A 13,423-nucleotide genomic window follows, 5' to 3' on the forward strand; every position below is an offset into this window, starting at 1 on the left:
GCAACATAATCAACACGGATATGGGATTTCCGCCCTTTCGGTGGAAAGCGGGAATTCCGAATGGGGACGGTAAACAAAGGTTTTATATATGAATGACAGAAGGCGCTACTACACGATGCAACCAAATTGACTCCTACAGGAAGACTACGTAATAATTCGGAGGAGTTGCACCCCTTCATTGTCTCGCCACATTCCCATTACACGGTGCAGAGCCGCCTCCACTCTAAATCCCAGTCTCTCCTCCTCTCCATATATAGTTATCATTATCATAGTTGTTATTATCATTGTTGCTAGTATAATTATTATTATTGTTATAATATCATTATTATTATTATCATTATTATTATCATTATTATTGTAACTTATTCTTATTATAACCATTATTATTGTTGTTATACTATGAATAATTATATTATTGAATCATTATTTTCATTATCATCATTATTATATCATTATTCAAATATTGTTATTATTATTATAATTATTATCATCATTATTATTATTATTATTAATATTATTATTGTTATTATTATTATTATCATAATATTTGTTTCATTGTTATTGAAATCAGTCACTATTATCATGATTATAATTGTTATTATCATCACTATTATCATTACTACCCTTGTATTATTAGTTACTATCATTGTCATTACCATCTATATCATTACCAATTATTATTGCTATCATCATTATTTCTATTTGTAGTACTGAGAGGCTTATTTTTATCATTTTTACTATCATCATTATTATTATTATTATTATTATTATTATTTATTACTAATATTATTATTATTATTATTATCATTGTTATTATCATTATCATCATCATTATTATTATTGTTATAATTATTATCATTAATATATTAGTGTCGTTTGTATCATCATTATTATGATTATCATTATTATTTTGTTGTTACTATTGTTATCATCATTATTGTTATTGTTACTATTATTTATCATTGTTATTACTATTATTGTGATTATTATACTATCACTGTCATTATCATTACTATTAGTACTATAATTGATATATTTATTTTTGTTAATTTCCATTGCTATTATTTCTTACCGGTAATATCATTATCTTTACTTAGTATTTACCATTAGGATAATTATATCAGTCATCATCGTTATCATGTCATATAGGTATGGTCATGTTCTTACCATTTACATTATTATCCAGTATGTTTCTTCGCTTCTAATCATTGTTTCCTTTACCATACATGTGGAAAGCGCGGATTTGTCAATATGTCTACTGCAGCAACCAAATTATCATGCCGGCGCTCTCTCAAAATTCTCGTACCCGCTATCAGCAGCAGCATCATCGTAGTTATATCATTAGAGCCTTTCAATTAGTAGGCAATTTCTTCAGCAATTACCACTAATCTACTGCCTGTTCATGTATATATTATATATACTATGAAATTGTTATTCCATTTGGGTCAGTCATCTTTCATTCCGAAATCAAAATGTCATTCAACGGTCAAGGTCCGAAATTTGACGTGGTGGAAAAAACATATATAATTGAATCCATAACTAAACAAATGAACAAATAAATAAGCATGTAGCAAGTTAATAAGAGAGAAAGAGAAAAGAATAAAAAGAAATCGCAGCTCAAAATTAATCTAAAGCCATAACCAGAATTGAAATATACTACAAGTGAGATTAATTCTTAATCCAACATGGACCTTATGTTATGCTTCGTTTGGTGTCTAAGCCAGCAATACAGAGAACCTCACCTTATCGACTTAACTATCATATAATCCTGTGGAAATCCAGCCCATGATTTTAGGTTGAAGAAATATGATTCAAGATTCTCAAGAATTATCGACAGACACGTCTCCGTATTTTCCCTCATGCTAGGAGCCAAGTCCCACTGACAGAAGTTAGAAGCGTTCGTAGTGAGTTTAGCTGTAATGACTGTATATTATTAGAACTATAAACAAGTGCTACAATCTAATAAGTAAACAGTAATAATGATACTGCAGTTAGTAGTTCTAATGCTACAGGTAAGCAGGGCCAGGTCATAGTAATTACGAAGAGATGAATATCTGCTTGCCTGCCCTTGTTAAGTACAGTAAGATGTACAACCCTGTGTCCTCCAAATCCCTGTGATATTCGACTGCCCGTACCGCAGTCATCGCGTCAGGTGTCGATAGAGCGGTAGGGGCTAGATCTACCAAACTGTCTGTTGTACGGACTTGCGTTGCATTGCCCACTGTGCTGCGACAGCCGTCCAGTCGAACCAGCTAGTGGGTGGTGAGGGAGAATACGGTGCACGAGGTTTTCTTTCCCCCCCTCCCCCCTCCCCCATTGGTTCACTTCACGTTGCATGTCCCAGGCACACCTCTAGGCCTACGGAATGGGCGCCCACCATATACACCCACCTCCATCCTTCACTCATCTCATCTATCACCAGTGCCCCCCCACCAGGTACTCAAGAGAGGAATTAAATTTGTCTGCCACTAACTAATTTGCCTAGCATTTTCGATATTTGCTGCTTCATTGAGATGGACAAACAAACCATGTGGGTAAAGGCCTCCGTTCCCCTGTCCTACACGGTGGCTGCGGTGCCATCCTTCGGGTGTGGCTCCCTGTATGGCCAAGGGCGAGTGTACACCAGGCAGAAAATCTTCCTTGCTATTAAGGTCCATTGTCCTGTAAGATTATGAAAAGAATTGGACCTTGGTGGCTGCAGGGTGGTCTGGATTCATTGAATCCCTTATTATTTTGATCTTGTATCAAAGTGTGTGCTTTTTCATGCCAATAAACTAAGAAACAAGTTCCATTATGTGTTTTGTTCGCCTAGGACCTTGTGCTACTGTGCCTCCCTTTGCTCAGCCGTATATACATGGTACTCCCAACACACCTACACCCTCAAGATTTGGACTAAGATTCCTTGTATCACCTTCAGAAGCACATCTAGAGTCGACTCTACACTGGAGTGGCGAACAATAGGTAAGTAAAACATCAAAGGTCACATGAATGAGAATTTATTCTGAATACATTATATCAAGTCAGGCCACAGTTTACAGGTAGAAATGTGTTCATCTGAAGAAATCAGTATAAACGTCAAATTGGAAATAAAAGAATACATGAAAATCTACATTTCTGCACCATAAAATGACAGTTGTATAATACGCGACATCAAAGAAGATACTACGTCAACATAAGTTTTGGAAAAGGTACAATATAAATTCGTGAATATATACAAATAAAAAGTAATCATATATAATTGCAAAAACTAATATGATGCCGATCTCGAGATTTAGGCCCAAACCCACGGATTCTCTTGGAAATATTTGGTGACATTTTGATAACTTCCTCCAAATAGGCCACCCTCTCACCTACTGCCTGCTCCATGAGACCTGTGGATTTCACCTGGGGACCACACAGGACAAAGGTCAGTCAATAGACAGAAATCTAAAGTTTCACAAAAATACTCAATTTTGTTTTGGTCCCACACAAAAGTCCTTGAGCCAAGTAACTTCTCACGCATCAAGTGACTTTAGGGCAAGGCTAGACTTAGATACATCTTGCATTTCGGTGTCATTCACGTCTTGTAGGTATTTTGATCATCTAATATACCTAGACTCAAATTCACATACAGTTCCAACTAAATTTATATCCTTGATTTCCAATTACCATATTTAAATCTAAACTCATGCATTGTTTAAACTTGGGCTATATCAACTTCTAAGCTATTCCACATATGCGTCTATACGGAAAACTGTATTTCTTCACATTCTTTAGACATGTAGTCTTTCTTAATTTATTCCTATGACATCTTAAAGCCCTCCCATCTTTAATCAGGAGATCTCTTCTGTCATTGCAATCTATTCCTGTTAGTGACCTGGACACTAATCATATCACCTCTTTCTCTTCAGTCTTTCAAAGTTGGCAGAACCCGTACTTTTACTCTTTCCTTATATGGTTTATCTGCCAGGCTGGGAACCAGTTTGGTTTCTGCCCTTTGTATTCTTTCCATTTGCTTATATCCTACACTCTGTGTTGGGACCATACTACTGATGCATATTCCGCATATTCCAGTCTTTGGCGTATCAGGGTTTCAATGAGTTTTTTCATCATCCCTTTATCCATATAGTAGAATGCCATTTTAATCTTCTGCAGTAGTCCCACAACCCTGCTGATATGTCTGTCAGTTAACAGGTTGTCTTTTATCAAGATTCCCAAGTCTTTCCCCTATTTTGCTTTTGTAATGAGTTCACTTCCCAAAGGATAGTTTAGGATGGCCTTTTGCCGATATTGCCCATTTCCAGTACTTTGTATTTTTTCCTATTGAAATTTATTTCCCATTCTTGGCTCCATGCAAAAGTAGTATCTAGATCTTTTTGCAATAGTCTACCATCCTCCTTGTTTTTCACTCTTCTCATGATTATTGTATCACCTGCAAACATGTTGACATAACTTGTTCCTTTCATCATGTCACTGATATAGACAAAAAGCATTATTGGTGCAAGCACTGAACCTTGAGGAACTCCACTCACCACTGCTCTCCAGCTTGACATGTTATCCTTTACTACTATCCTCGTGTATCTTTCCCTCAAAAATTCTTTTATCCATTCCAGTAGTCTGCCATTTAGTCCTCCAACGTACTACAATTTCCACATAAGTCGACTGGGAGGTAGTTTATGCTTTCTCCAGGTCTAGGTACATGCAGTCCACCCACCCCTCTCTCTCTTGCAGCGCATCAATCACTCTCGAGTAAAGACTTGAAAGGTTCGAAATATACGACCTTCCAGATCTGAAGCCAAAATGACTGTCAGAATGTTCATCTCTTCAAAATATATGGTCCATCGATCTTTCACAATCCCTTCACATAATTTCACTATTGTGCTGGTTAGTGATCCTGGCCTATGATTTAGTGGTGTCTCTTAGTTTCCACCTTTGTGAATTGGCACCACGTTTGCCCTTTTCCAATCAAGTGGTACAATACCTTCTTTCAATGAACATGTAATAAGACTGTGGATCTTGTCTACTAGTTGTTCCATACATTCGTTAAGTATCCAGTTTGAGATGCCATCAGGTCCTAAAGCTTTTGTCACATCCAATAAATCCAAGAGATGGAGCACTTCCCTCACTTCTACATTAGTATCTGCTAAACCTGGCTTTTTGCTCCCCTCGTTTTTCTCCAATAAATTGCGCTGTTATGTGAAGACCAATTGGAAACTTTAAATAATTATTTCTGTCTGAACTGAGGCCTCTTTAAAGACCTTGTTACTTGCTGTTGCATAGTAACATATTGCCATCCTAGAACAAATGGTAGGGAGAGGAAGGTATGGGAAGTTTTTCAAGAGGGGAGTCGGAATACACCATTTAGTTCGCTGTAGTATCCCTTAAGCACACTTGGAATGAACACTTCAGTGTTCATTGCAGACAGCTGGTGGTATTCCCGTCAAAATATACAATTTTAGTTCGCCGAGGTTATGGTTCCCTTTAGCACAATTGGTATGAGCGCTTCCCTGCTCCCCTCAGACGGCTGGTATTATTCTTATGTACATGAGTAATGAGTTTCTTAAGTCTTACTGTTAGTATACAACATATTCTGTCATATGGGGCAGAAACATGGAACATAAGAGAGGAAGAGTTTAAATGTGTTTAAGATGAAATGCATGAGAAGTATGGTAGGGGTTACGAGGCTGAACAGAGTGAGAAATGAGGGGGTGAGAAGGAGAGCGGGGGTGGAAAGGGAGTTGGGAGATAGGGTTGATGAAAGAGTTTTGGGATGGTTTGGACACATGGAAAGAATGAGTAAAGAAATATTAGTAAAAGAGGTGTGGAAGGCAGAGGTGGAAGGAGTGAACATGAGGGGCGACCAAGGATGAGATGGATGGGTGGGGTAAAAGGGACATTGGGAAGGGAGAAAATAGAAGATAGGGGTGAGAGAAGAATGGTTATGTAAGATGCATGGAAGGGTCGGTGGTAGTGTGTTTGAATGATATTTTGACGCAGCTCAAAGTGATTTCTCCCTGTCTTCTCCTTTTCTGCATGTGTTTGTGCTGTGTCTTGCTACATTGCTTCTGACCCAGGGCAGCAGGCGAGATGCAGGGATGACCCGTCATCCAGAGGGTGCCAAGAAAAGAGGGAGTGGTGGTGAATGGGAGTGGAGTATGTAGAGATGGAATGGGTGGGAGTGGATTTATGCCTTTGAATTTAGCTACCTCCTTTGTAAGGGGTAAAAACAGTTGGTATATTGTATTTCGATTACACACATATCTTTTTCATGGGATGTATAGAAATGTTTTTTATTTACTAGAGAAAAAAAATGTAATGAAAGTATATACAAATATATAAGAATTAAGTATATATAAAGCTTGTGTAAAGGACTGACTAAAACAAAAACCGTGACTCTCGGGTACGCTTTGAAAACACTCGGTTACACTTAGGGGACACTTTAAGAAGTGTTGGCTACAACCTTACCACCCAATGTTAACTCGGTGATTTTTTCAATGTCTCAATTTACCATTTATAAGCCTGTAAACTAGTTATGTTTCATCTTTGTTTTTATTTACTATACCTCTTTCAAAATTACTTTCTTCCTTCAAATTCTTGTATAGTCATTCCTAGCTTGTTTATAATTTTTTTTACTATTTCTTTTTTTTCCTCCATTTTCTCTTATCCACATCCCTGGCCTTTTTCACAATCTCCCACTTTTTTTTAAACAGTCCTATTTCTGCTTCTTCCTCCCACTAGTCTTTGGTACATATTTGTTCACTCCTAGGTTGTAAATGTCAAGAAAGATTTCCCATTTCCTCCTTGTTCCTGTGATATTCATGAATTCCTCCCAATTTGTTAAAAAAAAAAATTCAAAGTAATCTGTTTCCCTAAAATTGAGTCTCTCTTGCCTATGTGATTCATCCCTTGGCTCTATTTCCTCATCCTCCAGCCTAGAAGAAGGAATAGTCAGGGTCTAATGAAAATAAAGTTCAAGTCGCAAACCATGGCAAAAGAAGTAATCAGCAACTCTTGGAAGTTAGCACATGAAGAAAAGTTAAAAACAATATTTGGATTACGTAAGATGCTAATAAAGAGGAACAAGCAAAGAGCTCTTAGAGGAAGCCAGAACCAAAAATGATAGGAAGAAAAACAGGATTTCTTGGGCAAGTTGTCAATCAGAAGGTGAGGAACTGGTTTTTAAGAAAACATGATGGCAGTATTGCAAAGGAAGCACTACAAGGAAGCTTAGAATAGCATATGCTAATGTTGATGGTTTACTATCTAGGTTGGAGATAAATGACAATCTAAGGATGAGCCTGATATCTTGTGTCTAGAAGAGACTAAACTACCCAAAAAATTTATATACAGTTGGGGAACAACAAATACATCTGGAGAAGAGACAGAGAAGATAAAAAGGGTGGAGGGATAATGTGGGAAATGTTTATAGTGAGAAGCGACATAAATTGTAAGAAGCAATTCCGAGTGAAGGTAGGGCTGAAGCAATTCACCTGAAAATTAGTACTAAAGGGCACAATAAAAGAGACTTCAGGGTGGCATATGCCCCCCCCCCCAAGAGAAGAGCTTGGAATGAAACTGAATATCAGAGAAATGTTATTGGAAACAGTTCTTTTCCTGAAGAAAAAATATTGAACAAAGTAGCAACATAGTCCTTATTGGAGATTTTAATTGCGGTGAGGTCAACTGGAAGGAATGAGCAAGGGGCAGAGCAGATTCCTGGGGGGAAACCTGTTGAGTATAGCAATGTAGAGCACAATGACCCAGTGGGTAAAGGAGGTGACCCAGGTAAGAGGAAATGACACTTCCACAAGATTATATCTGTTACTAACTACTTTTGCCCAAAAGGAAAAAGTGAATTTCAGCTGGAGGGCGAGGAAATAGAGCCAAGGAGTGAATCACACAGGCAAGGGAGACTCAATTTTAGGAAAACCGATTACTTAGTGTTGATGGAGAGAATACAAAGGGCAGCAACCAAACTGGTCCCCAGCCTGGCAGATAAACCATATGAGGAAAAACTAAAAGCGCTGGTTCTGCCAACTTTGAAAGATCGAAGAGAAAGAGGTAATATGGTTATAGTATTGAGGTCACTAAAGGGGATAGATTGCAATGACAGAAGAGATCTGATTAAATATGGGAGGGTTTTAAGAGGTCATGGGAGCAAATTAAGAAAGACATGTCTAAAGAATGTGAAGTTTTTCATATCGATGCATAAATACCTAGAAGAGCTTATGAAGTGATGGCTCAAGCTCAAATGATACACAAGTCCACATCTAAATATGATAATTGGAAATCAAGCATATAGATTAAGTTGGAACCATACATGATTTTGAGGCTAGCTGGGATAAATGATTAGAGAATAGGAGACGGGACCCAATGAGTGTTGCTCCTTGTCCTGTATACTACAATTAGGTAAATACATACACATATATTGTAAATAATATAAACAGCTTGTGGCAGGGTTAGAGGGGTGATTAAGGGAGTTAGTGACAGAGTTTGCAATGGGAGAAAGTTGAAGGTATTGGGTAAAAGTAAGGTGGTGAAATGTACAAGGGGAGAGGATAGCAGCAATTTGGAAGTAAGTCTTAATCTCTTCAATACGAGTCAAATTCTTGCCTGCAGCATCGGATGCTTGATGTACGATGATTTGACGATGCATCACAATACTTGCGTTGTAAGATATAAAGTCACTGCTGTGTTGCTCGTTCTCTTTCACTCTGAGTAATAAACACAGAAAATGCAATCAAGCCTGTTCAAAGAATTTGGGGGTCACTCAGCTACAACTACAAAATAAATATATGACGTCAATGCCGACATCCTCCTATGCTCACTCACACCTTATGATGCCTAAGTAGGCATCATCGTATGGAAGAGATTAAAGGAGAGAGGCTGGAGGAAGTGGATAGCTTTGCATACCTGAGGTCACATGTGGCAGGAAAGGGAGGGGTGGAGGTAAATTGTAGATTGAGAGTAGCAAGAAAATGTGATAAGAAATACGCATTTGGGAGTGGATGCAGAGATTATATGAAGGGGTAATTTTTCCGACAGCACTGTATGGGGCAGAGAAATTGAATTTAAGAGGTAGAGAGGAAACGTTTAAATGTGTTTGAGATGAAATGTGTGAGAAGTATGGTAGGGGTTGAATAGAGTGAAAAATAAGGAGGAGAGCAGGGTGGAAAAGGAGATGGCAGATAAGGTTGATTAAAGTATTGGGATGCTTTGGACACATGGAAAGAATGTGTGAAGAAATATTCGTAAAACAGGAATGGAAGACAGAGATGGATGGAGTGAACATTAGGGGGCAACCGAGGATGAGATTGATGGATGGGGTGACAATGGCATTGAACAAGAGGGGAATGTCTGTTGAGCAAGGAAAGGAGAAGGCAGGAGATGTGAGTATAGAATGGCTGTATATTGATTATACTGTAGTGCAAGTAATAGAGTGGATGGTGGATGGCGGTGTTATGGAATGGTTATGCGTAAATTATATTTTGACGCAGCCCAAAAGGTTTCTCCCCGTCTGCTATTTTTTCTGTATGAGGGGATGGAGAGGGGAGTCGCTGATTAAGTGAAACAGCCTTGCTGTGGATGTGGTGTGTTTTGCTGCATTGCCTTCCAGCCCAGGGCACTGGGCGGGATACAGGGATGACCCGTCATTCATGAGGACCTAAGATGAGAGGGAGGAAAGGGTGGTGGATGGGAGTGGAATGGATGGGGATGGGTATATGCCTTATGATTTTGGCTACCTCCTTTGTAAGGGGGAAAAGCCCTTGGTATATAGATAAACAGTATAGTTTCAGCCTATGGCTGAACTGTTTGAATAAATCATGAATCGTTATTATCATTATCCTACAGGTCTACAAGCTGTCGGAGAGTAATGGAGATGTTGGTGGATTCACTGCCGTCTTCAACGTGTATACTGAGGAGGACAAAGTTGACCTCCCCTCTTCACAGAAGGCAGTGGTGAATCTGATGGAAGCCAGTAACTTCTCTGATCGGGAGTACATCGTGTATGTCGACAATTGGTATACATTCCCTACCTTACTCCACTACCGGCAGCCCCATAGGACTGATGCTGTCAGAACCGCCAGAAACAACAGGTGGTTCATGCCCACGGACCCCAGGGTGGAAAGAAAAGGGGACGTAGACCACAGGAGCTCTGCCAATGGGATATTGTGCTTGGCATGGAAGGACAAGAGGGCAGTCTTCATGCTAAGCACAACCCATATATCCGGTATGGTAGATGTGGAAAGGCATGAAAAGGTGTTCCAGAAGCCACAATGTGTCACCAATTACACTCAGTATATGAAAAGTGTCGATCTTGGTGACCAACTGGCCAGGTCGTACCCTTTCGTCAGGCGATGGTGGAAGTGGTACGTAAAGACGGTTTATATGTACAATGTGGTAACAGTGAATTGCCACGCTGCATGTAAAACACTGGGGCACACAGTGGAACAGTACTACTTCTACCTGAACCCGGCAATCGATATACTGAATGAGTATGTCGGGCTTCTGAGGCCCTACAGCCAGTGAGGCCACCCATCTACCCTGCCGTCTCCTTCAAGACTGCTGGGGAAGACGCCCCATGCAGAGATGCAGATAGAGGGGGGGCAAATACTGGCAGTGTTTTTTATATGTCACCATGACAGTAAGAGAAAAATGATTTGCACTATGTGTGCTTTCAAAAGTGATGATATGGTTTAACGTACCAAACTCCTCCCATCGGAAAGTTAGGATGGTGCCCCTTAAAGAGGACTTTATGGAGTGGAATTTAATAATCCATGCCATTGGTTCAACTTCGCTGGTGGCAGGATTCGAACCGCCATCCCCTCAAGTAACGACGCCCTAACCCACTCAGCCAGCGAGCTTTCAAAAGTACCATGAGAAAAAAAATATATAAATGTGTCTCTTGGGTCATCTCTCTATCCCACCTACTGCCCTGGATCAGAAGTAATACAGCAACACACAGCACACCCTATTTCCAATTTTCTGTATTTATATATTTATATATATAATTTTCTGTATATATGTATTTATACTGTATATAAATATACATAAAAATATATAAAGGTAGTTATGATATTGCCTTTTGCTACTTTTCCATGGCTTGAAAAAATATCTGAGCATCATACAATTGCTGCTCTATCATATATTCCCTCCTTTCCAAGGTTTGGCGGAAAAAAAATAAAGTGTATATTTTGAGCTCTCATAGAAAACAAACCTCATTTTCAGTACCTAATGGTTTATATCTCACTTAAAATTCACACATACAACACCTCATTTCATAACTATCACTTGACTAACCCCTCTTTCCAAAGATTTGTTCTTTGTCTTATGTTCTCTTAAGATATTTGAGTAATTCTTAAATCTGAGGTGAGGAGTATTTTGATCAATGTTATATTTGATGATGAGCTCCTTTTACTTCAGTATAAAAGCCTGCCATGTTGTGAGTCACTCACTGACAAAAGCCTCATTGGGGTATGCTCCAGCAGCTGTTCCCCAGTGGTGGATCATAAGATTCTGTCACCCATGTACATCATCAGACCCCTATTTCAGACTGTGTCACACCTCATCTCCAGAATATGAGTGAATCACTGGTACTGCCTACTGTCAGGATGGAACTATTCTTGTTCCTTCACAGTATGTTCCTCTGTTCTGCTCTAAGCAGCCATTTCTGTCCACTATGGAACCTCTTTAGAGACAACTCGAGGAGCCTTGAAAACCTAATTAATCAAATTGACCAAAACAAAAATCACCACAATATCATCATGGCAACCCATCTCATCTATACTTCCCCTGTTGGAATTTATCTGACATTACAGACCATGTTAGACTATGCCGACTTGATTTCCCTCCATCTATATGATCTCCATTCCAGATGAATAAGTGACCAGAAGACGACATTAGTAGAAAAAAAAAATGGATAAATACCTTTTTAAGCCCCCATTCACCCAATTATAAATCAGAAGCCAGTCCCTGAATCAGACAACTACTGAAAAAACAGAGCTCAGCATGGAGATTATCAAGACTAACAAAGGTGGAGACAAGATCGGTCTTGATAGGTACATGTATATCAAGAAGACCTACTGAAATTGGATCTGATGACAATACACTCAGTAATACTCTTTAGGGTGTAAAATGCACTTAATTTGTATATATTCTAATATCTATTAAATGCATATTAATTATGTATATTGTACATATTTGTCAGTGTACAATAAAAGCGTCCTCAATGTAAATCATTGTCTGGTTTTAATATAATTCGTTTTAAAAACTTGTGATAATTTGCCTTTTTCCATTACGGATAAGAGTATATATCATATGAGCATTTGTCTTGTGAACATTTGCTTGTGCATGACATGCCATGTGCACCTGAAGAGAAACGATAGTATTCCATCTTACCCTGACATCACATGACACATCCACACTAAAGCTTGTAGTAACTACTTACCTCTAGGTATACATACATCAATAGGTAACTACCAGTAAATATCAACTGAAGAACCCACAAAGTCCATAGTTACACCTCTCACAAGCAGCAACCACAAATACCATAAGTAACAACCACAAACACCATAACCAACAATCACAAACATCTCCTTCAACAATCACAAACATCTCCTTCGACCCTCTTCGCAGCACAACCATCAGGATGAGGATGGTCACGCAGCTCCTGAACTTCAGTGGGTCCAGCCACAGCCCTTCCTAAAGAGATCTGAGGGCAATGTTCTTAATAAATTTCTTCCCTGTAGACTTCTTTTATTTATTTTTTGTACTCCTTTCATACAATCCTGTTATTCTGATGCCCTGCGCAAGGATCAGCACCCATTATGTACCATTCTTCCTGTCATCACCCTGACATGCTAATAAATTAGTGATAAAACCAGTGATTTGCTTTCCTGTTATTATGTGGTGTCACATTATAGAACATAAGCTGCACCACAGTCCTGGTGGGCAAACACATTAGAATGTTAAAGTAGTGAATCGACAGGTCAGAATGACCGAGTTCAAAATTAACCTAATTTATGATATAGAAAATGAGCTCCCCCGCAATCATGGTGAACAAAGCACTTTCTTCTCGCCTATCTCCCGGTAGGCCATTAGGCCTGTCGGCGACCAGCCTCCTCCAGTTCTCTCGGTCATAATTCCGAGGCTGGTTCTGTGATTCTCAAGCAGTGGTTATTTTTACGGGAGCGGCTTGCTAAGCCTGTAATCCCAACTCTTCTCCTTTATCCGGGCTTGGGACCGGCATGCGAAGTGGCGAACCAGCTCCACAAGGCGGACTTAGGCAAAGCACTTTAGTAGGATAAACAATTGATGTGACGGATCACCATGCCTGAGTTCAAAATAAACCTGTATTACGACATAGAACGTAAGATCCACCACAGTCCTAGTGGGAAAAGCTCTTAAGTATGTTGAAGTACTGAATCGACAGATCACCGTAACC

The 13,423-nt window shown here is 39.1% G+C and overlaps 1 protein-coding gene and 1 long non-coding RNA gene across 2 annotated transcripts in view; one reads left to right on the forward strand and one right to left on the reverse strand.

The window, feature by feature from the left end:
• Sh (Potassium voltage-gated channel protein Shaker) overlaps positions 1-3,177 on the forward strand; it is a 393,700-nt gene extending 390,523 nt beyond the window's left edge. The window contains exons 9-10 of the transcript XR_012966862.1: positions 2,813-2,961; positions 3,032-3,177. The gene's annotated coding sequence lies outside the window, so the exon portion shown is untranslated. The remainder of the gene's footprint in view (positions 1-2,812; positions 2,962-3,031) is intronic.
• An 81-nt stretch (positions 3,178-3,258) lies between these two features.
• The window catches only part of LOC143029681 (uncharacterized), a 50,193-nt gene continuing 40,028 nt past the window's right edge, over positions 3,259-13,423 (reverse strand). Inside the window, exon 3 of the long non-coding RNA XR_012966863.1 lies at positions 3,259-3,384. This is a non-coding gene — a long non-coding RNA (uncharacterized LOC143029681). The remainder of the gene's footprint in view (positions 3,385-13,423) is intronic.

This window comes from Oratosquilla oratoria, chromosome 11, assembly GCF_046742065.1.
Source record: "Oratosquilla oratoria isolate Oo_2021 chromosome 11, ASM4674206v1, whole genome shotgun sequence".
Lineage (NCBI taxonomy): Eukaryota > Metazoa > Arthropoda > Malacostraca > Stomatopoda > Squillidae > Oratosquilla > Oratosquilla oratoria.